General features: G+C 43.2%; 1 long non-coding RNA gene across 9 annotated transcripts; it reads left to right on the top strand.

The window, feature by feature from the left end:
• The first annotated feature begins 7,207 nt into the window (after positions 1-7,207).
• LOC124692506 lies at positions 7,208-18,069 on the top strand. 9 transcript variants are annotated; one of them, XR_006999571.1, is made up of 11 exons: positions 7,208-7,666; positions 7,838-7,932; positions 8,048-8,205; positions 8,717-8,930; positions 14,830-14,881; positions 14,982-15,083; positions 15,198-15,296; positions 15,383-16,679; positions 16,754-16,839; positions 16,955-17,035; positions 17,444-18,069. It is a non-coding gene; the product is annotated as an uncharacterized LOC124692506 (long non-coding RNA). The 9 variants fall into 9 exon arrangements; XR_006999569.1 differs by having other exon boundaries at positions 7,209-7,666; positions 14,982-15,296; positions 15,383-15,418; positions 15,497-16,679; XR_006999567.1 differs by having other exon boundaries at positions 15,198-16,679.
• The last annotated feature ends 3,337 nt before the right edge of the window (positions 18,070-21,406 follow it).

The following is a 21,406-nucleotide window of genomic DNA, read 5'->3' as shown; positions in this document are numbered from 1 at the left end:
ATTCATAAAATATGGCCAAATAATTAATATCTTTAAATCTATAACCGCAATTGGACAAACAATATATGCTTTATTATTAGAAAAATGTGAGGAATTTGAATATGAAATAATTATGTTTTTATTCATTTTTTTATTATTATCAAATAATATATGCATTATTTATATAATATGGCCAAATAAATAATATCTTTAAATCTGTAAACTGCAATTGGACAAACAATATAAGCTTTATTATTAGAAAAATATGAGGAATTTGAAAATGAAATAATTATGTTTTTATTCATTCATTTATTATTATTATTATTATCAAGTAATATATGCATTATTCATATAATATGGCCAAATAATTAATATCTTTAAATCTGTAAACCGCAAATGGACAAATAATATATACTTTATTATTAGAAAAATGTGAGGAATTTGAATATTCAATAATTATGTTTTTATTCATTTATTATTATTATCAAATAAAATATGCATTATTCATATAATATGGCCAAATAATTAATATATGTAATCTGTAAACCGCAATTGGACAAATAAAATATGCGTTATTATTAGAAAAATGTGAGGAATTTGAATATGAAATAATTATGTTTTTATTCATTTATTATTATTATTATCAAATAATATATGCATATAAAGGAATTGGAGAAGATGTGAGCATATAACCGAATGGAAGATGAAGATGAACATGCCAGCCACCGGGTGATCAATTCACGTGGCTGGCCACGCACCGGCGCCGGCGGCTTAGATTCCCGGGCGTGTCATGCTCTATTTTGACGCCGGCCAGTAATGGCGACGCGACGATCGGCTTCCGCGGGAGTGAACCGTTTAACTTTAAGTCCCGGCGTGTGTCACCAGCCAGGTCTAAAGGGGGTACCGCCGGCGCAGTGGACCACAAAACCTTTTAGTCCCGGTTTAGGATACAAACCGGGACAAAATGTGTCCTAACGAACCGTAACCTATGGGTGCCGTACGATTGGGAGGATTCGTGGCGACATGGCCAGGCCTTTGGTCCCGGCCCACGACACGGCCGGGACCAACGGGGCCAAAATAAAGGCATGTTTTCTACTAGTGAATGTGTGCGTCAACGCTGAGGTGGATAAGTTGTGGGTCCCGCTTGATGTGGTCATTACCCTTCGGCTACCCGACATTAGTCTACCTCCCTTGGCCCAACTAGGGGCCCAAGAAGATTGTCCAATGACCAAGGTGGGCCCATACACCGGTTCCAATGAAGGAGACCTATCAGGAGACGAATTCTTGATGGACAAGGCAAGAAGGCGTCAAAGAAGGAAATACTAGATTAGATTTCATTGTAACCTAGTCGAGTTCGGATAGGACTCTCGAGACCTGGCCTGCTATATAAAGGCGAGGAGAGGGCCTGCCGAACATCAGAACAACAGTACGTAGAACCACCGCAACACTTAGAGCACGAACCTTAGAATCCTTGCCTCTCGGCGAGTCGACCATAGCAGCCTATCAGCTACCCCACTGTAACTCGATATATTCGATAAATCAAGATCAGACAAGCAGGAAGTAAGGGTTTTACCTTATCGAAGGTCCCGAACCTAGGTAAATCTCTCTCTCCGTTTGTTTGGTATCCGATGTCTCGTGCTAGAATGCAGGATTCTAACAACCCTAAGCCCCTCATGGTGGGCATTCCCGAGGAGCTCCCTCGTCACCGCTCATCTCACATAATCGAAACGGATAACGATCTCTATTGTGCATAAGTCCCATGCCATGTCAGAGTTATTTGGGCCATGAGAAGCTTCGTGTTTTAGCTATTGTTGTGAATGAGGTTTCGTTCCAGCTAATACCACTGAAATGCGTCGCAAACGAGCTATTCGCTCGACGATGTCCGCGTCGCGCTTTACCTTGAACAACAGCCTCTAGAGCGTGTTGTTGATGGCCTAGTCAGAGTCTGCCTAACGCTTTGAGTTCAGCGTGTTGAAACATCATTGAATGTTCTCTTGTAGCTCCATGCCACGGGGCAACGTACCCGCCATGGATGATGTTCCTCCTAGTTAGTAGGCGTCAGTCCGACGGCACGAACACATTGTACTCGGTGAAGGAATCGGTCACCTCAGAGCAAGTACAATAAGTCCTAGTCAGCTGGCTATAAGGATTAAAATAATATATTGTTGCTTAGTTGGAGGAGAGAGGAGTGGAGAGAGAAGAGAAGTGAGCTCTTATGCAAGAGCCAGCTCTAGCACGTGCTCCTAGGCACTATGTGAGAGTGAACGGTGGGCCATACACTAATAAAGTAGTACAATTTTATAGCTTACTATTGTACATGTTGACTCTAAGATGACTATAGATGACATGACACTTTGCTTATAGCTAACAGTTGGCTCTACTATTGAACTTGCTCTCAATGGTGAGGTTGCATGACAGGTTCTTGCCGTCACTGCCCAACCATGTCGTCGTTGTGCGCCATACTAGTAGGGAGGGATAGTGGGTGGTTCGGACGGCGAAAAGGTTTTGTGTGGTGGGAATGGCTTGGGTGGTAAAGAGGGTGCAGAAATGTGTGCACTCACCGGTCACGGGGAAAGCCATTTAGTGGCGCTGGACGGTTAGGTGGATGGGAGGTTATCTCCATTAACTCCGGTGTTCAAAGACGAGTCGTGTGGGTGTGGATAGCCGCCGTCGACACGTGGAAACTCGCTGGAGCGTGCCTGAGTAACCATTGATGTGGAGGTTGGTCATTACTAATGTTGACCCTGCGTGAGGCATGGCCTTTGTGACGCTAACCAACATGACCCATATGGTCACTTTCTAGGTGCGTGTGCCAGTGCCACCAACCCGACCCCTATGAGTTGGGTCCGACACGAACATGCCGGACAGAGTTTTGGGCCGATCAGTCTGTCGGAACGATTTTTTGGGTGCCAGTGCGAGCCGTTTGCCAAAAAGAGTTTGGGCAATCAAGGATGGTGAGTGTATACAGACGATTATCATGTACGTGCGCGTTGATACTCTGACGATACAGTGATGCTAATCAGTGTCTCGATCGTCGATGCTCGATCACATCTACTGACCGTATGCATTCCATGTGGTATGCGCATCTAAACCGGCGGATAGACGATACAGTCAATGGCACCGCCACTCCAATCTTTAGTTTGTGTGTATATGATTTGGTGAAATTAAACAAAATTAAAATGAAGAACGTCGAAGAAGAGTCGATCTACGGATTTTGGAGAGACAAAGAATAAACCTAAGGGGCCCGATCGATCAGGCTAGTGGATCCATAGAAATTTGATTTCAGATAAGGGCATCTCCAGCGGCGCGACGCATTTTAATGTCCGCTAGCGTCCGTTTGTGTCGCGCTGTGGACGCTAAAATGACCGTTTTTGTCCGCGCGTCCGTTTGCGTTTGGGGGCTGCTCCAGCGGGGACGCATTTCTTTTTGTCCTTTTTTTTTTCCTCTTCTCCATTTAAACATAGTTTCAAATATAACATACTAGTCTTCAACCCGTGCATCGCACGGGGCTATCGATATATTAAATGTATATTGATTTAATTAAATGTTGGAAACAACCTTAAGGGCTCAAAGTTGTAACAATAAAATAGGAACTGATTAGGTTGAAAATAGGTAACCCATGTAATATGAACATATATTTCAAATTACAGCAACTAATGCATATTTTAAATAACTTTGAATTAATATACTAATACAGAAAATGCTACAACCTCCATGAATTTTTTTTATTTGTATCTCCATTAAATTTATTATCTTTAGATTTTCATTTGTATCAACCACAAATTATTTAATCATACTTATATTGACTTAATTCTAATAGTAGGATACAAAAAATAATGGTAGGATTAACTTTTCAAATTTGAAATGGCTGAAAATTATATATGTATCTTCAGGTTCAAAATTTATCTAATAGCAAGAGAATAATTCTGCATCCAATATAAATAGCACCATTTGTAGGACTTAAAATAATGAAAGACCAATTCCTGGAATTAATATAGGTACGAACTTTATATATATCTTGGAATGCAAAACTATTTGCAGCAGCAAGAGTATATTTCTCCACGAAAAATCCAAAAACAAATCAACTTACAGTGTTATATCATGTCTTAAATATGATTTCCTTCGGTACAGAGGTCATTTTTGAACTGGGGTAAATATTGTAGCCGAGAAAGATGAGATACTCAAATTGGAAAACATTGTGCACGGGCTGGTTTATTAAGTTCTACATTACTACTGTAATTTTGAGGTAGCAAGATCAAATCCAGCTATAGTTCATGGTGTAAAGATTTTTGAGAAAGTTGTCATGAAATTATACGAACAAAAATCGTTGTAAATGTAGGATATAGTAACTCAAAGTTCTATGAAATTAACTGATGATTTTCCTTTATATGCACGTGTGCCATAGTGTTCTACAGAACATTAAAATACAGTGACAGAAAAAAAGTTCAATGGGAGTATTGAAGTTTTTCCAGATAATTTTCAATTAAATTTACTGAAAAAATCATGCGGGGAGGGGAAATCAATTGAAATATACATCACATCTATTTACCTATTATTGTAAAACAAACATCTAGGGTTGAATTCCATCTGTCCCTAAAATATGTGTGGTCTCACCTTTACCAGTTCGAGTCAGCCCATGGAGAAGACAACGCTTGCTTGCCTATCGACACCGGAGAAAAATGCTGCCCAAATCATCTGACGTGAATAGTGTAATTGGACGGATGGAATACTTCTGTTTTAGCCATGTAGAAGCGGACCCGCAAAATATACCTGACATTGCTATCGCTGCATCCATGGAGACGCTGCGCCAAAAATATACCTGACCCAGTGGAGAGAGAGAGAGCTGTGGGGAGGCAAACGCTGCTTCTTTACCTTCCATCAATCGGAGCCAGGCCAGGGATTAGATGGATGTATTCTCCAAATGTACCTGAACTGGAAGTGAAATAAGTTACTTAGTTGAATCAACCAAGTGTAAACAACTTGCCAGTGGGCACATGTAGTTGAAATCCTGCATACGACATGAAATGTGAACTGAATCGAACTTACCATATTAGAATAGTACAAATGAATGGCAGAACAATAGCAAAAAATCCTAATAAATCTTTCATGCATCGCACACAAAAGAAAAAACTTGCCACACATTGTATGGTAGTTGGAAGGAAATCCCAGTAGCCAACCTTTTCAGAATCCTACAAATGAATAAGAATCTGATACCTTAAGAATATATACATGGATGTTACTCCTGTAAATTTTGTATTGTTCAAATAGAAAACTTTCCAAACATCGGTTTGGAAGGGTCAAGTTTACGCAGAAAACTATCTGATGTGTATCCTCTTCTGTATCAAGTATTTCATTACATCTGTAGAAATATCACTTGTCAAATTAAACTTCCTGCTAGAAGAGGGATGACACAGTATTTTGCATTGCCATATATGAAGATACCCTAACAACAATCTTCAACTGACACCGAATTTAAAAATAAGCTTAATATAATGCGATAGCCAGAAGGGCACTATACTCCACGTATAATTACCTCCAAGATATGTAAGTTTATATGAAGAAACCCATACGTCTCTATTTCTAATTTAAGAAACTCCAGAATGTTTGTATCACTGAAATCTGGAACACACAATTTATCTTCAGATTGTAGCTTGGTATAGAAACAGAAAATAGTTTAATAGATCATGGATTGCATAACTTCATAATTGCATCAAACAAAGTATGTTAAACATCTAGGACTGGAAGTTTCATAACTTAACTGTGTACATATATAATCTCTAGAAGGATCTTTCGTTCTACATACAAAAAGTTTTCATGTTGCAATTATACTCCTGGTACATCTGCTTAGTGCAGTTTTATGAAAAAATGAAGCACCAACCATCATCGGCAGTTAAGGAAAAAAAGGCATGCAGCGTCCCTGTTTGTTGCAGAATAGTAAGGCTTCTCTGTTCTGATAATCCTCCTAGTACATGCATAATTTATGTAATGGATGGAAGTTAATTTTTATCAAAGATGGAAAAGCATCAATGATTTCTCTATAAAGTAGACAATGGATGGTAATCTTCAAGTATTTTGCTGAAAAACCAAAGATACCGAGTGTTATGGCATTCCATACCCTCTCAAGGTGAGCCATCATATGACTCTATTGAGGCTCAAAATTATAGCATTACGGAAGTACACACTGTTATTGTTCCCCCATGTATTTGTTTTACAGATTATGAATCCTGAAGCAGTACATCAATTTCTATTGTTCTGAGCATTTTCTTACCCGTGTATTTATGCCTTCTTTGGCGTTGAGAAAAAATCATGACTTTTGAGTAACTGGTAATCTCAAATATCAAGCTGCAAAAGTGAACTAATTGTCACGGTCAGAATGAAAAATCTGTAGAATTATACTGTATAAACTATTTAACCTTTTGTGTAGCGGGTTGAGCTATTGAGGACAAAAGACCTGCATGCTGCAACTAAGAAGCCGAGTTGAGAGCAAGCAAAATAGTACTCCCTCCGTTCAACAAAGGATGTTTTAACTTTATCTAAACTAGTAAAGGTGCACGTGCCACGCACGTATTATAACTTTTAATAAAATAATTTTGTTTTGAAACTTATTTTCTTAAGCGATTTTTTCGAAACGCCACTTTAATTATGTTTCATGCCTAATCATGTGAGGAGGTGTGTAACAAACTATCACATGTTTCCACATAAAATTCATGATCATATAAATATTTGTATTACCTTTATTTACAAAAAATACTTAAAAATAATAAGTAAGTAACATTTTATCTTATATTTATTTGTGTGTGATGGTTCTTTCTCGAAGATGTCATACCCTAGTGAGGGGACATCATGGACCATATTAATGTATAATCAAAGTTCATCTATTTGATCCTCTTATGTTGGATTGACATATGGAGATAACTCGGACCTCGACGAATCCCTGCTCCTTCTGATTTCTCCAGCCGACCGGCCACCAGGTGGCCACACACGTATTGTAATGCATGATTACAAATTTTTGATAACACAAAATTTGACATATATTATTATAAGGACAATTATTTTTCGCAAAATAAACCTTCATAACCGTCAAAAAGGGAAAATAAGAAAACAATGATTTTTTCTGATGCTTATATATGACAGAGAAAAGATGGACCCACGGGGCACGGCCCACGGCCCACAGTCCATTGTTTACCTGAAGGGCCGAAAGTTCCATATGCTGCTCTCAGCCTATCACCGTCCCACTCTCATGCTCAGTGTCCTTGCACCTGCACACACTGAAGCAAATAGCACTGAAGTAAAAAAAAATTGCACTCACCACTCTGCTTCTCCCTTGACTCCCTGGATCTTCCCCAACGCCGGCAACTGGACACCCGATCCGTGACCGGAGACCAATCGACGCCGTAGTACTGCTCCCCCACCCCCGTCCCTCATCCCTGTGACATCCCCATCCCTCCTCTCGGCTCCAGCTCTCCCCCATCTTGCCTCCCGTGTGACCGACGGCTCCACATCAACGACCACCTCCGGCCGGTGACCCAGGACTGGGAGGTGCTCGATCTCTTCATGCTCATGGTCGATCCAGTGCTATGCGCTATCAGAGGTGGACGCGGAGGCACAGGGCATCTCTACACTTGAACGGCGGCCGCGGTCATCGCACACTGGAGGACTGAAGTGCACCGGCCACCAAGAATACAAGGTCCAAATCTTCTCTCCATTTCACTTTCCGAGCTGCTGTTCCGTATGGTCCATTCATATGTAGCAGATTACTTTGCTAATAAAGCTAAACACCCCGTTGCTTCATCTTTGCTGCTAAGTTCAGAACAGCTCACAGACTTTGAAACACTGAAATGGGACAATACTTTTGCAGGCTCGCAGCTCAATCCAGTAATAAAATAAAGCAACAGAATCAGAGCAAGTGAAAATCCATGCTGATTTGCTGCCAGCAAGATAAAACTCATGCAGGTTAGGGTTGTGTACATGAAGGGACGTTAGTCGACTTATTTATACCGGAAGCTGATGTTGTGCATTTGTGGAGGGTTTGGGCGTCCTACGACTAACAGTATAGGTTTCTTTGCAGCCAATGAAGTGTTCCTCCTGGAGGGGAAGGTGGTAAAAATCAAGGTGGCTAAGACAAATATCCCAGCGGCAAGTTGTTGAGGAGCTCTTTGGTGTCGGCACCGGCATGCGGGAAGAAGCAATCTGGGCAGACATTGATGATTATCTACTGGTGGAAGCGTAAGATTTTACACACTTATACCGATTATTGTTTGGCCATAAAAAATGCACATTATTTGGACCTGAGTTTAGAAAACAGTTGTTGCTAAAATCCGGGTTAGTCTGCCCAGGATGTACCCATAAACTTATCTTTCCAGTAATAGTGATTTCTAAAGATAAGAGAGGAGTGTGTTGGTGAGAGGTTCCACGCTTGCATTATGTATGTTTGCGAGTTGTTGCTTTGAAGGTTCCTGCTCTGGTCTTGGATTTTGAACCCGATATTGACTTCAACAAAGACATACAGGCTAGTACTGAATTTTAGACGCTGTTGCTGCCGGGAGCAATCCTCGCAGTAACGACATTACCATTACCAACCAGCTGCTTAAGCCTGTCATCATCGTGTTTGAAATTAGAACCTAGACCCTTATCTTTGCCGTATCCATGCATGTTTTCTTTTCTACAAAGTTTTATACATGTTTATAATAATTTGATAGGGAAGAACTTTAACATGCTGATGCTCTTATTTTTGCAGATACCAAACGTTTGTTTCTGGATGGGCGAGTTGTATTCAGAAAGCAATCACAACCTGTAATGCCACTCAAGGATCCAACATCTGATATGGCTATCATTGCACGCAAAGGTTATATTTTGGTACAGGAAATTCATGAAAAGCAGATCCAACGTTTTTTGGAGGTTGTTGTTTATAGTATTGGAAATATATTAGGTGTTGAGAAAACGACAGAAAGGTAAAATATTGCCACATTTTCTGTATATCTTGAAAGGTGTTATCTGTTCTACCACATTTTTTTTGACCGGGGTTCTACCACATGTTATTTGACTGTTGTATGCTCCTAGTTTTTTGTCCGTCCATTACATGACATTAGTGTGATCTGCACTGAGATATAAATATGCTTTTCAATTTGCATAACTACAAGCAAAACAGATGAAAAGGGAATAGTTTCACAAAAAATAGAGAGTAGGCTTCAGACAAATTAAGAACATCGATAATAGCCAGGCCAATGAGACAAAGAACATGCTTCCATTAACAAGATAGGCTGCTCGTATAAGCAAGCACAAAAGTATTTACAAAACCTGATATTTCCTAGATAAATATCGAGACGTCGGATTCATCATCCAGGACAGTAGCACAGTAAGTTAGTTCATCGGCGACATTGCGTACTCACATCCACATCCACTGAACATGAAAGATACTTTTTTAGTGCAACATAGGTCACATATAGTGCTTTACTGCAGATAGAAGACATTCCAGGTAGTCGTTGGCCCATGGTTGAGGCAATACGAAGTGCGGGGAAACGAACGAAGTGAGGTCACCATCTCATCATAAGCAGGTTGAGTAATTCAGCATCACCAAAGACAGAGAAAGCTCTGTCGAAGAAAGAAATTTTTGTGAGGTCAACAAACCATAAACATTGTTTGCACAAGCATAATAAATTTGCTACTGAAATATACAATAATATAATAAAAAAATGAACTCAAACTCACTCATGCATTAGTTGTAGCATGTAAATTAAAATCCAGATTAATTACACCAGTACACCTCTTTAGAATTTTACAAATCACTGAGGCATGTGGGAAAGGTCCTATGTCATAACAAGTCATAGAACTGCTGAAGCTGCTGCATAACATGAATATTCATAGATCCGAAAAAGAGAAAGAGCACTATATAAGAAGAATAAATAAGAAGAAAAGACCAGCCAAAAGGATGAACAAACCTGTTCTATCCCTCCAATACATCCCTGTACACAATATTCTTTGTGCTTTTTCCAGTGGGGTCTATGTCTATATTTGGCTTGGCCAGAATCCGAGTGGTCTGCCTTGACACACCCCTTGAAAGTGCAACATAAAGCTGGCCATGGGAGAATACAGGCTCTGGGAGGTAAATACCAACAGTCGGAATGGTTTGCCCCTGGGCTTTGTTGATGGTCATTGCAAAACTCAACCGGATGGGGAACTGTTTCCTCTTAAACTTGAATGGAAGTGAAATGTCCTCCGAGGGCGACAAAGGGATCCTCGGTATGAACACTCTATTTCCAGCATGTTGTCCACCGACAATCTCGGCGTCGATTGCGTTATCCTGGAATGCTCTAATCATCAGTCTTGTTCCATTGCACAACCCATTGTGTGGATCGAGATTTCGGAGAAGAATGACGGGACAATTGATTTTGAGTTTCAAATCATGCGGGGGCAGGCCATTTGGAGTCAGTGAGTTGAGATAGTCCAGTGGGTAGTTATTGCGTGCATCATCCTCGACAGAGTCAAAGCTATAATATACCTTTGCCTGGCCAGGAAATCGGTCAATCATCTTTTTATTCAGATTGTCCACATGATCATTCTTCGTTGAAAGAATGGCACGTGCACTCATGTAGGGTCCAGATGTGGCGTTCTCATGAAGTGATGGGAACACATCTTCAATAAGCTTGTTCACTGGTTCTTCGGTAGGACTGAAAGGAATAACAATGTCATCCGGAAGACGCACATAGTCACCACCGATCGTCTCTTCTGTTCCATTGCCTATTCTCAGTAGGTACTCGGAGAACCACTGATCGGTTTGTGCCCTCATATTGCGCGTGAGGCGTATCTTCCTAATCTTATCCCATAAATAAGACCTCTGTAGAGTAGCATCAGTGATTTGAGCTCTTGTCCCACGTGTTACAACGGGAAGGACCTGCCTAAAATCTCCTCCAAACACCACGACTTTCCCCCCAAAAGGTAAAGCAGATCCCATTATGTCCTGTAGGGACCTATCAAGCGTCTCAACAGTTTGACGCTTCGTCATGGCTACTTCGTCCCAGATTATTAAAGATGCCATACGGAGCAGCTTTGCGGTACCACTCTGCTTGGTGAAATTGCATGTGCTGCTGTCTGTGAGCCTAATCGGAATTTTAAACCTGGAATGGGCTGTGCGCCCACCAGGCATGATCGATGCCGCTATGCCAGATGTAGCTGTAGCAATAGCTATTTGACCTAGGGAGCGGACCTTTGCAAGGAGTGCTTTGTATAGATATGTCTTCCCCGTGCCACCCGGACCATCAACAAAGAAAATCTGGCTCCTTTTATTGAGAACATGAGAGAGGATTTCATCAAAACCAGCACGCTGCTCTTTGTTAAGAGATGTAACCATGTTTATGTATTCTTTGTCAAAAGTAACCGACAACTCCTCTTGTACCTCTCTGGAATCTCCATGGGAACACTCATCATCCACTGGATCCAAATCCGGGAGTCCATAACTGCTAATATCTTTTCCCATGGAATGCACCAGATCCCTAATGTCTCTAAGGACCATCTGCTCTAGTGCGGCCTGGTTGGGCTGGTTACGACGGTAGTCCTCAGACATTGACTCAAGGTGCTTCTCCCATAGTGATCGGATTTGGGTGACCTCGCAGAACACCAGAATAGTTGCAAAAAGCCTTCTCAGTGCATACGGCATTTGGAAAGTAGCTGCCTCGGTCAAGCAATCATCAAGTGACTTGTCTGTCTCTATGAGACCTCTTCGCTCACATGATTCTCTGAAAGTCAAGCAAGGCCTGCCATTTACACTTTTCAAATCCGCAAATGATGTTGCACCTCTCACATGATTCATGAGCACTCTAAGGAAGTACCTCTCACCTTCAGCAGGATGCGCATAGACAATTCTTCCAATCTGCCCCCGCCCCTTTAATTTTCTTTTCTGCCACTTCTTCTTACCCTTGATCCACCGGTAGAATTCTGGGAACTCTTTGTACAGGAAGTTCCTCGCAAAAGGATCCACCAGGTTCATATTGAAAAATTCAGTGAGCATGGTACTGGAAGAAGAGGGCCGGCTGATGACGTCATCAAGATTATCGCCATCTCTGAATGTGACAGGCTGCATATCTTCCAAATGAAGTTGCAGTTGGAGAACAGATGGAGAGACACCGAACATTGGGAAACCGCAAATCCTAGTGATAGACTCCTGTGGCCCCACAAACCTAGCATCCCTGTATTGTTTAATCTCATTGATTACTTCACCATCATTCTCACCCGTTGGATCGACTGAGAATGAGGCACGATCATGTCCTTTATAGATGTACTTGAATAAGTATTTCACGGCCTTGATGCTAGAGCAAGCTTCAACATTGATGTGACAATTATACCGCATAAGCAGACCAGGGTTGTATGGGACAACCCATCTATTATCCAGCTCTGCTCTTCTGACCTTCACTTGTTGACCATCGTGCCTCCTCCTATAGATAGGATATGAGTCCTTTCCTTGTTGCGTGGCATCACAAAACTGCCGAGGATAGCGAAATCGACATTGACCATCTATCATGCAAGGACAATTTTTCCTAAGAGCACCACATGGTCCATGGAGCATATGTTTGACCACCAGAGCATGCAATACAGGGTACTTGTCCTTGTTAGGAAGTTCTGCTGATATCACCTTGTCGTATCCGTCTGGGTTTGTTAGCTTGCTATCCGAGCTCATGATCAGAAGCATGTGCTCGTGTGGCAGCCCCCTCTTTTGAAACTCGGTAACATGGACATATGCAACAACCTCACCAAAGTACTGTTTTTTTTATCAAGAGATCCTTCATACTTCGCAATTTGGCCCTGTATACTCTCGCCACAAGGTCTGGACGGTCTTGTGGTGTCTGCCCGGGTTCAAGTCTTGATGTAATTTCCTCCCAGTGCGGGTTGCAAGTCATTGTGATAAAGTAATCAGGCTTCCCGAACCGTTGGACTATCGCCATCGCATCAAGGAATCTTCGCTGCATGTCTCTATCACCTCCGGGGAAAGTCCTCGGAAGCACGATTCTCTTACCAACCCGGCAACCACGTGTCTCTCCAGCATCCATGACATCAACAACACCCTTAAGAAAATAAATCAATGAAAATATCATTTTGCATGGTATTTTTAAATGTGTAGGGGCGATGTGTGTGTAATATAAAATGGAAACGGAGAACAACATGATACCTGGTATAGATCAGCACGAATGCGTTTTTGATTCTTAGGCTTGGAGAAGAAATCAAGTCTCATAGTCTCCATCTTGATGTACATGTCGACTGCCCATTGCTGGAACCCACGTGCACCGAACAATATAATGTTGAAGAGTCCTTTCCTGACTTGTAGCTTGAAGCAATAGTACTCTCTTGCGCTGACAAATTTTCTGGACCCTCGTGTTGCATTATCATCGTGGTCCTCTTCATCATCTAGAACATGGATAAAGAAATGATTGATTGGTGATCTCCACAAACAATGAATAAAATGTGAAACGCGTTGAAAGCATGCGGATAATTACCTGCTACCTCATCCGTGTTTTGTTCCATATGTACATCTGAACTCCGATCTAGACCTTGCAAGTCTTCACGCTTGATGTCATCCTCGGTGTCCTCTTGAGCAACTTGAGGTGGTGTCTCATATGGTATCGAACGGTTCCATCCCGTCTCCCCTCTCGGGGAAAATAGTGGATACGCCAAAGGATCATAGCAACCATAGTAAGCTCTAATATATATTGGACGGTCCCCTTTGCCATGCACGACAACTTGCCTATCAAAAGTGTTTTCTGGGTCACTCCCTTCAACCCACATCGCGGCCACCTGGGAAGCGGTTGGGGCATTGTATCTTCGTTGGTCCAGTCTTATATCTGTGTTAAGGGATATCATATATTCTTCTAGGTTCGGAACAGATCCACAGCTCTTGAAGGTTTGTACATATGGGTTGTCCTCTAGTATCTCTAGAATCTTTCGTATGATATTGATATCAAGGTCTGGAGACCGCTTGACTCTATGTTCCAAGGTTTCATCTGTATCATAGAAGTAGAGCTGGAGATGTCTAGGTCCTTGACCACCAGGCACCAGATCGTCCATCTTATAATACATTGCCCCTTGTGCTACAAATGTATACACACCGGTTCTCGCTGCATTGCTGACCGTCTTATCAAGGGTGACTCCAAGCCTTGTAAAGGAGAAATGGGTATTGAAATATCGGATGTGCTTTCTGAAATATTTTGCATCAGCATCAACCTGACTTGTAAACAACCGGCGCAACTCGTCAGGAACTTCAGGGGTAGCTATCTTGACCTTTCCTTTTCTGCAACAGAAAGCGGGACCCTCATATTGCAGCCTCATTGCTCCGCAATGTATGCAATCTTTACTGGCTTCAACACATGATGCTTGGTTGGTAGATTGTGGTACACGAAGTCATAAGGATCGACAATCTCATTCGCCTTACTGGGAGGAAGAACACTTGTGTCTCGCCACGATTCGAACACGTCGCCTGCCAAGATATAACAAGCTGAACAAATTGGATCTGAGCAAATTTAATATAATACGTACGAATAAATTAGGACCAAATTTACCTGTACCACTAAAAAGCCTGCTCTCCTCGTCATCATCATGTATTGTTTGTTCCTCTTGTATGTTATCTATGTGCAAAACATGTAAATTTTACTATCTATGTGCAAAACATGTTAATTATACTTTCACATTTCATACTGCTATTATTTGTATATATGAAGGCTTTATGTGCAACCAACACTAAATATTCCATTTTAACCTCAGTTATATATATATATATATATATAATTGCAGAAACTGAAAATTGAAAATGAATGTTAATCCAGAGAGGAACTCAAATAGTGATAGACAATTTACCTTTTGTATCAGCTACTGGCTCCGTTGGCTCATATATTCCATGTGGATCTGACTCCTCATCATGGTTCGTGTCATCTAAAAATGTGTACAAATTGGTTTTTTACCATACAGTCTAGCGTCAGTTATAGGTATATGATTACTAAGTTGGTTCAAGTTACCTGCAGGGCTGTTGGCGTGTGATGGTTGAACTTGATTGGAAGGTGTACATGGTGATCTTTGGCTTGAACCGCTGGCCTCCCTCACAATGCCAGATTGGTCTGATAAGGGTAAGGAACTTCGTCTCCCCATCTTGTAAGCACGATTTCTCTGCAAGACAACATCTTTCTCCTCCGTTGTCATTCCCGAGTATGATTCCCTTTTACGACGCCGTTCCTTTTCAGAATATGCTTCTGAAATAAATAACAAATGAAAATCATAATGTGAATGTCAAGTCGAAAGTATACATCCTGAAGTCGGGAGAAATTAATCCGTATTGCCAGGTTAGTTTTGGTATACCTCTCATTTCGACGGAGGGACCATAGATATAAGATGTGGGGGTAACCTGCATTCCATTGGTCCCTGCCAGGTTTCCAATGTGAGGCACATCCGTCGAATGTCGTTGGTAAGTCATATTCGTATGCAACCAGTCATTGCTATGATGTTCGTCAACAGCAGTCCTGCTGCATTGCGTGCCTTGCAGTTGGTTCATCCCGTATTGATCCGGTAGAACCTGGCTAATACCTAGAAAGATGCACAAACGCTTGTGCTGACATGCACTTGCACATGAAAGGTACATATGCTGACATGCACTTGCATATCCTAAAGAGTTCAATAGGCAGAGGGATAAAGAGTGGTATGTAAAAATAAACATGTAAGTAATCTGCTCCAACTCTTTCTGTTTTTTGTATGGATGTGGTTTCTAATCTAGGTCCAATACGCTTGGTGTAAATTAAAGGCTCTATTTGGTATTTTCTAATTAAAGCTGCAATACTCTCAAGTCGGTTGGTCAGGGTTTTCATGTTTTCATTAATGGATAAATAATAGGTAATCATGAGAGTCTGTAACTGTTTGCCAAGTAATTGTATCTCATTCTGGTTACTGGAACTGTGTATGGATCTGTAAAAAACCTAAAACTTGCATATAATGGGAATGTGGAACTATGGGCAAGGAACAAAACTATTTCCTTCTTAAGTATAACACTTGGTCTCTCAGTAAGTTAATAATTTGCTCACTAAGACATTACTATTGATCATCTTATATTTGAGCTTTGATGTCCTCATTTTTATTCCTCTCTCTATCATAGAATGTTGGAAAATATTTCAATACTTCGAATGGTAGAAATCTTGATCCGGTGACACTTTATGGCCTGAATGAGGGAAGAAGAGATCTCACATGGCAGAAATGAACTTATCAGGTGAGGGTTGGTAATCAAATTCGTCAGATTACACGTGTGCATCTTTGCTGACATGCACTTCCACATGAAAGGTACATATGTGATCATATTTATTACCAGGTAAAGTAGACGATGGGGTACATGTCTGTGCTGCTTTCTTCTGTTCGCGAGCCATACGAAGTTTCATCAGATATGCTGCTTTCTTCTCGTGGGATAGACTTGCATACCAACTGACTTTTTTTCTTACGACATTAGGTTGATCTGGTTGAGCTTTGTTAGTACCAGGACTTCCAGCCATGCTCCCCACATCTGGCAACATGAATATATGTAGTTGGATCTTGAACATTAGAGAAGACAAATGCATAATCTGTGATTAGGAAAGTTGAACAAGACAGTAGGATCTCAAAGTGTTCTTACAACGTAAATTCTGTGTGCCAGATGATTCTGTAACTTCGTCACTGACGCCATCAGATGCAACTTTATTCTGGAGGTGAGACATACATTTTTTTTTATGTTCTTGTGCTTTCCTGTCATCGAATAGTTTGACATCCAAATTTTGGCCAGACCGTTTATTCCTCCCGTCCATATGTACTCCATGTTGATGATGATCAATGATTGCTGAGGCACCAACTGCACGTAGTGAACCAGAGGTAAGTACATAAAAATAAATTGTAGGAAAAAAGGGTTCAACATTTTACCATCTTTCTGGGTGTTGCTTATGTTGCTGACAGTAGTACATTGGACTTTATGTGATGGCCCATCCAGTGTGCATGCTTCTTGGTCATGGTCAAGAGTAGTCATGTTTGAATACTTCTTCTGCTGGCGGGCTATACGGCGCTTTTGGAGGTATTTTTCTTTATCCTCATCAGAAAGGCGGGCATACCAGCCGTGACCAGGTTTTTTTTTTGTTGCCCCTGTTGATTAGATGTTAGAGTTGCACCCTCATCCGAAGGGATGTTTGTTAGGTCTTTGAACGGGGAGCGATTCGCTGATCGTAGCTCCGAGGCTGATGCATTATTATTGTTCATCTCGGGAAGCTGTAACTGAAGCAGTACCATTGTTAGCAAAAAGAGTACATAAACAAAAGCAAGATTACAATGGAGTACAGTGTATACTTGTAACAGAATAGTAACAATTGATAACGCGAAGATTGAGTATATGAGAAACCCACAATGGTTACACGAAACACCTATTTTTTTTGGTAATCGCATGAATATATATATCACCTAATCCGTAGTCCGCTGTTTTGTGCAGGATGCAGGTGAAGTCGCGGCGGCGACGTGCTGACCCTGAGAGGGAGACTCGATCCCAGGTGACAGGTGTGGGGGAGGCGCAGTCGCAGAGAGAGAAGAGAGCCTCGGCAAGGTGTAAGCAGGGGTAGCCGGCGGTGATGAGCCGGTGTGCAGGAGCCCCGGCGGTGATGAGTCAGTGTGCAGGATCCAGCCTGTGTGCTGCAGCACAGACGCCGGAGAACGGCGGCTATTTCGCGAAGGTAGACAGCCGCGGCAAGGCGTGAGCAGGAGTAGCGCGGCCGTGTTGCCGATGTGCCGGCGGCAGCGTGTGGAGAACGGCGGCTATGGCTATTTTGCGAAGGTAGACAGCCGCGGCAAGGCATGAGCAGGAGTAGCGCGGCCGTGTTGCTGGTGTGCCGGAGGCAGCGTGTGTGTTGCAGCAGCGATCGCGGGAGAAGGGTAGTTTTCTCCCCAAGGTGGAGCTGTGAACTGCTGCCCACGCGTGGAAGAACGTGAGTTATGTTGTTTTTTTTATGGAATAATCGGTAGCTTTTGATGAGAGATCGTTTGGTGGAGATGTTTAGAGCTTAACATTGGAGCATCGTGGGGCGTTGGATGTACTCTTTGAACGGCTGATATAGTTTGGATCTCCGGCTCTGTCTCTTTTTATATTAGTGGAGATTTGGATGTATCTAGACGTGATTTAGTGTATAGATATACATCTAAATTTAGACAATGTTGCGACATTCTTTGTTGGGCAGAGGGATACACACAATAAAAAAATGTTTTATATTTACAAACTCTAGGCTAGCCCTGTAAACTATCCCAGGCTTCTCCCCTACAAAGTGAACTGTTGTGCGTGAAAAATACTGGAGAACATGGAGCCTCGTTGTTTTATTCTGTATGGCAGACTGGTTACACATTTCATTGAACATGTGAAAGGTGTACGGATCTGCAATACGTAGTTTAGCTCTTGTACACAGGGAATGCAGTGGGCGGCTGCTAAGAAATTCAGAAAGATGGGGCAAGGCATGGCTACCAAGTACCAACACACATAACCGATGCTTACATCTAATTGTGAATTGTTGGAAAGTGGAAGCAAAGCATAGAGACGCCCCATGAGGGCAATGACGGTTGGAAAGATGTGATCTGGTACCTGAGCGGGCGTGGGGATGCACATGTTTAAAACGCATCTGGCTTCCGCTGAAAACCTGAAGAGCGGATGCGGAGAAGACGACCCGACCGGCCGGAGACGTGCAGATCGCAGCTGTGTATTAAGCCTTCCGTTGGGAGGAACCTCTCCATGTCCGCCTGCCCTGGCCTGACCCCAACTACAGCTCGCTACTATCTAAATTTTTTTTCTTCAAGGGCGCAAAGGAGACGTGCAGGTGGGATAAAAATTGAGGACTCTTTACCTACTCCATCGGACGACTATAGATAGTAAATTGAGAGATCGAACGGTTAATTTTCTTAGTTGTTGAGGATTAATGTGGTGGCTTGATGGGAGTCTCCAATTAGTAAATATAAGATTGAAACATGATTTTACACAAACTAACACATAGTTTGGAACATGGTTTACACAAACTAACACATAGTTTGAACCATGGTCGACACAAATATAACATTTTAAAAAAAAGAAACCAGTTGTGTTGATTTCCGTATGTTCGCTGCCAAGGAAGAACATTCGAGGGCACACCCAATCACCCAAACTGGAAAATCCAGCGGGAGGAGACGGTGCCCTTGTTGGTTCTACCGAGGAAGAACAGACAGAGACCTCCACTACTGGCTTCGTCTGGCCTATAGCCAGATTCGCTGCAAAGAAAGAACACTTGACGTTCTAACTATCGGTGTCCGAGCCGGATTCGCCTGTGTGGTAGTGCTTGCGGCAAGCTGTGTTGTCGAACACCTTGACGATCATCTCGCCGTCCCCCTCGTAGAGGAAGGTGAGCTGGCAGCCGGGCTCGAGCGCGAGGTCACAGGCGAACTTGTCCCACCCCGTGTGCAGGTACATCTTGCCCTTCCTGTCGAACAAGACCTCCACGGTCCAGCGGCAGAAGTTGCAGCTGGCCACCCGTAGCTGCAACTGCGCCGGCTCGACGCCATCGACGAACTCGGCGAACTTGTCCGGGAGCCGCTTGATGGCGAGTGGGTCGTCGTCGATGCGGAGGAGGAACTTGAAGCAACGCTCCTCCAGCGAGGACGAAGAGGGCGCAGGCGACGGCGAGCGTGGGGACGTACCTGCTCCACCACGGCGGCCCCTGCCCCGGCCACGGGGGCGCCCAGGGCCGCGGCCTCGACCGCCTCGCCGGCCACCAGGACCGGCCATGGACTTCCTCGCGGGTTTGGCTGCGTCGCAGGAACACCTAGGCAATGCTACGGTCGAGCTTTGTGGCGGCTAGGGTTTCTTTGGAGGAGTGGATGAGGAAGAAGAACGCGCCCCCCTTTATATAGGCCGGCGGCATGCAGTGGCCGCGTGACGCGTGACGTCACAATTAACATGGTTGGCGGAGGTGGGCGGGGGCCGCTCGGCAGCCGAGGCATCGCCATTAACATGGCGTAGACTGCCGAAGCGACGCAGCGGCGCCAGTCGCTGGCGCGTTTGAGAAGTCGCATCGACACAGGGTCGATGCCAGGCAGGCCCAACGAAACGTCCGCCAGACGCGAGCGGACACTTTCCGCGTCCGCCAGAGACGCATCCAAGGCGCATATTTGGGCCAGGTTTGCGTCTCCGCGGACGTCCCGATCACTTTGCGTCGCTCCGCTGGAGGTGGTGCCAGATGCATTTCCGGTCACGGCGGACGAAAACGGTCGCTCAACGTCCGTTTGCGTCGCGCCGCTGGAGATGCCCTAAACTAGCATGGCGACATGTTGCTAGGATGGCGACATGTTGCTAGGATATCTATTGGATGAATAGACCCTATATGTATCTCTTTATTCTTGTTTCAACCCTTTGTGATCCATAAAGTGTAATGCTGAAACTTTTAATAAGAAAATAAGATGCCGTATGCATCAGTCGATGCACGCTGCAGAGGCTGGGGCTTGCTCCCATTCCGAAAAAAAAAAAGATAAACTAGCATGGAGAAAATTTAATTAGTATTCTATAAGCATTGTAGTTTATTTTTAGTACGCTAGTTGATCACTACTATGTTTTATTTTGTACTATTTTGTCGTAGAGATATATGGGGGGTGATTTTCACACCACAAAACGTGGTAGTACGTTTTACGGGACCCGTGTTATGGATAGCTGCTAGAGATGCTCTAATCTAATCTAGCCGGCCACCATGCACGGCCTGGAGAGCGGTGACCGAAATATCTTGCGATGCACGCTTTTGTACACGATGCGCCGTGTCCAAGAAAGAAAAAAAAGGCGTGGCTTGACCCAGGGGCACACCATGGTGGCGCGAGGAACAGGACCACACCTCATGTGGGCGCATGGATGTACGTACCGCGCGCGACCTGGGCTGAGCTAGCTAGCTGGTCTCTGACCGATAGATAGATCGATCCGGTGCTGTGCATCGGCGTGGCGCGCGTCGTTTTCTCCGTGCGCGTTTTCATGTGCATGAGCAACCCCCTCCACCGCTAATGGCCAAACTGCCAAAGCGATCTTGAGTGGGAAACCGCGGACTGAAGGAGACAACGACCTTTGTCGACCCAGCCAGCGTCATGCATGGTCGTTGCATATGCATATCGGTGCTTGTTTCGATGAGTATCGGATCTGCAGTCTAACAGCATCTCTAATGGAACCTGAAAAAACTCAAACTGAAAACGCGAGTTCAGTTCACCAAAAATGCGAGATCTGATGAAATTAGCATTAGAGCAGAATTGAACCCGTAAAATGGAAGTGAAAAAAGAATTCGAATTGGCGCGGGTAATTTGAGGCGATGATCATAGTTTATAGATGACATAGATGCTCCGATTGAGCATCGATACATATATAATTCTTGCAATCGAAATACATACTGGTACACCGGCAACCTTAACCTAG

Source organism: Lolium rigidum, chromosome 2 (genome assembly GCF_022539505.1).
Source record: "Lolium rigidum isolate FL_2022 chromosome 2, APGP_CSIRO_Lrig_0.1, whole genome shotgun sequence".
NCBI classification, from domain to species: domain Eukaryota; kingdom Viridiplantae; phylum Streptophyta; class Magnoliopsida; order Poales; family Poaceae; genus Lolium; species Lolium rigidum.
This window is presented reverse-complemented; position numbering and strand designations above follow the sequence as displayed.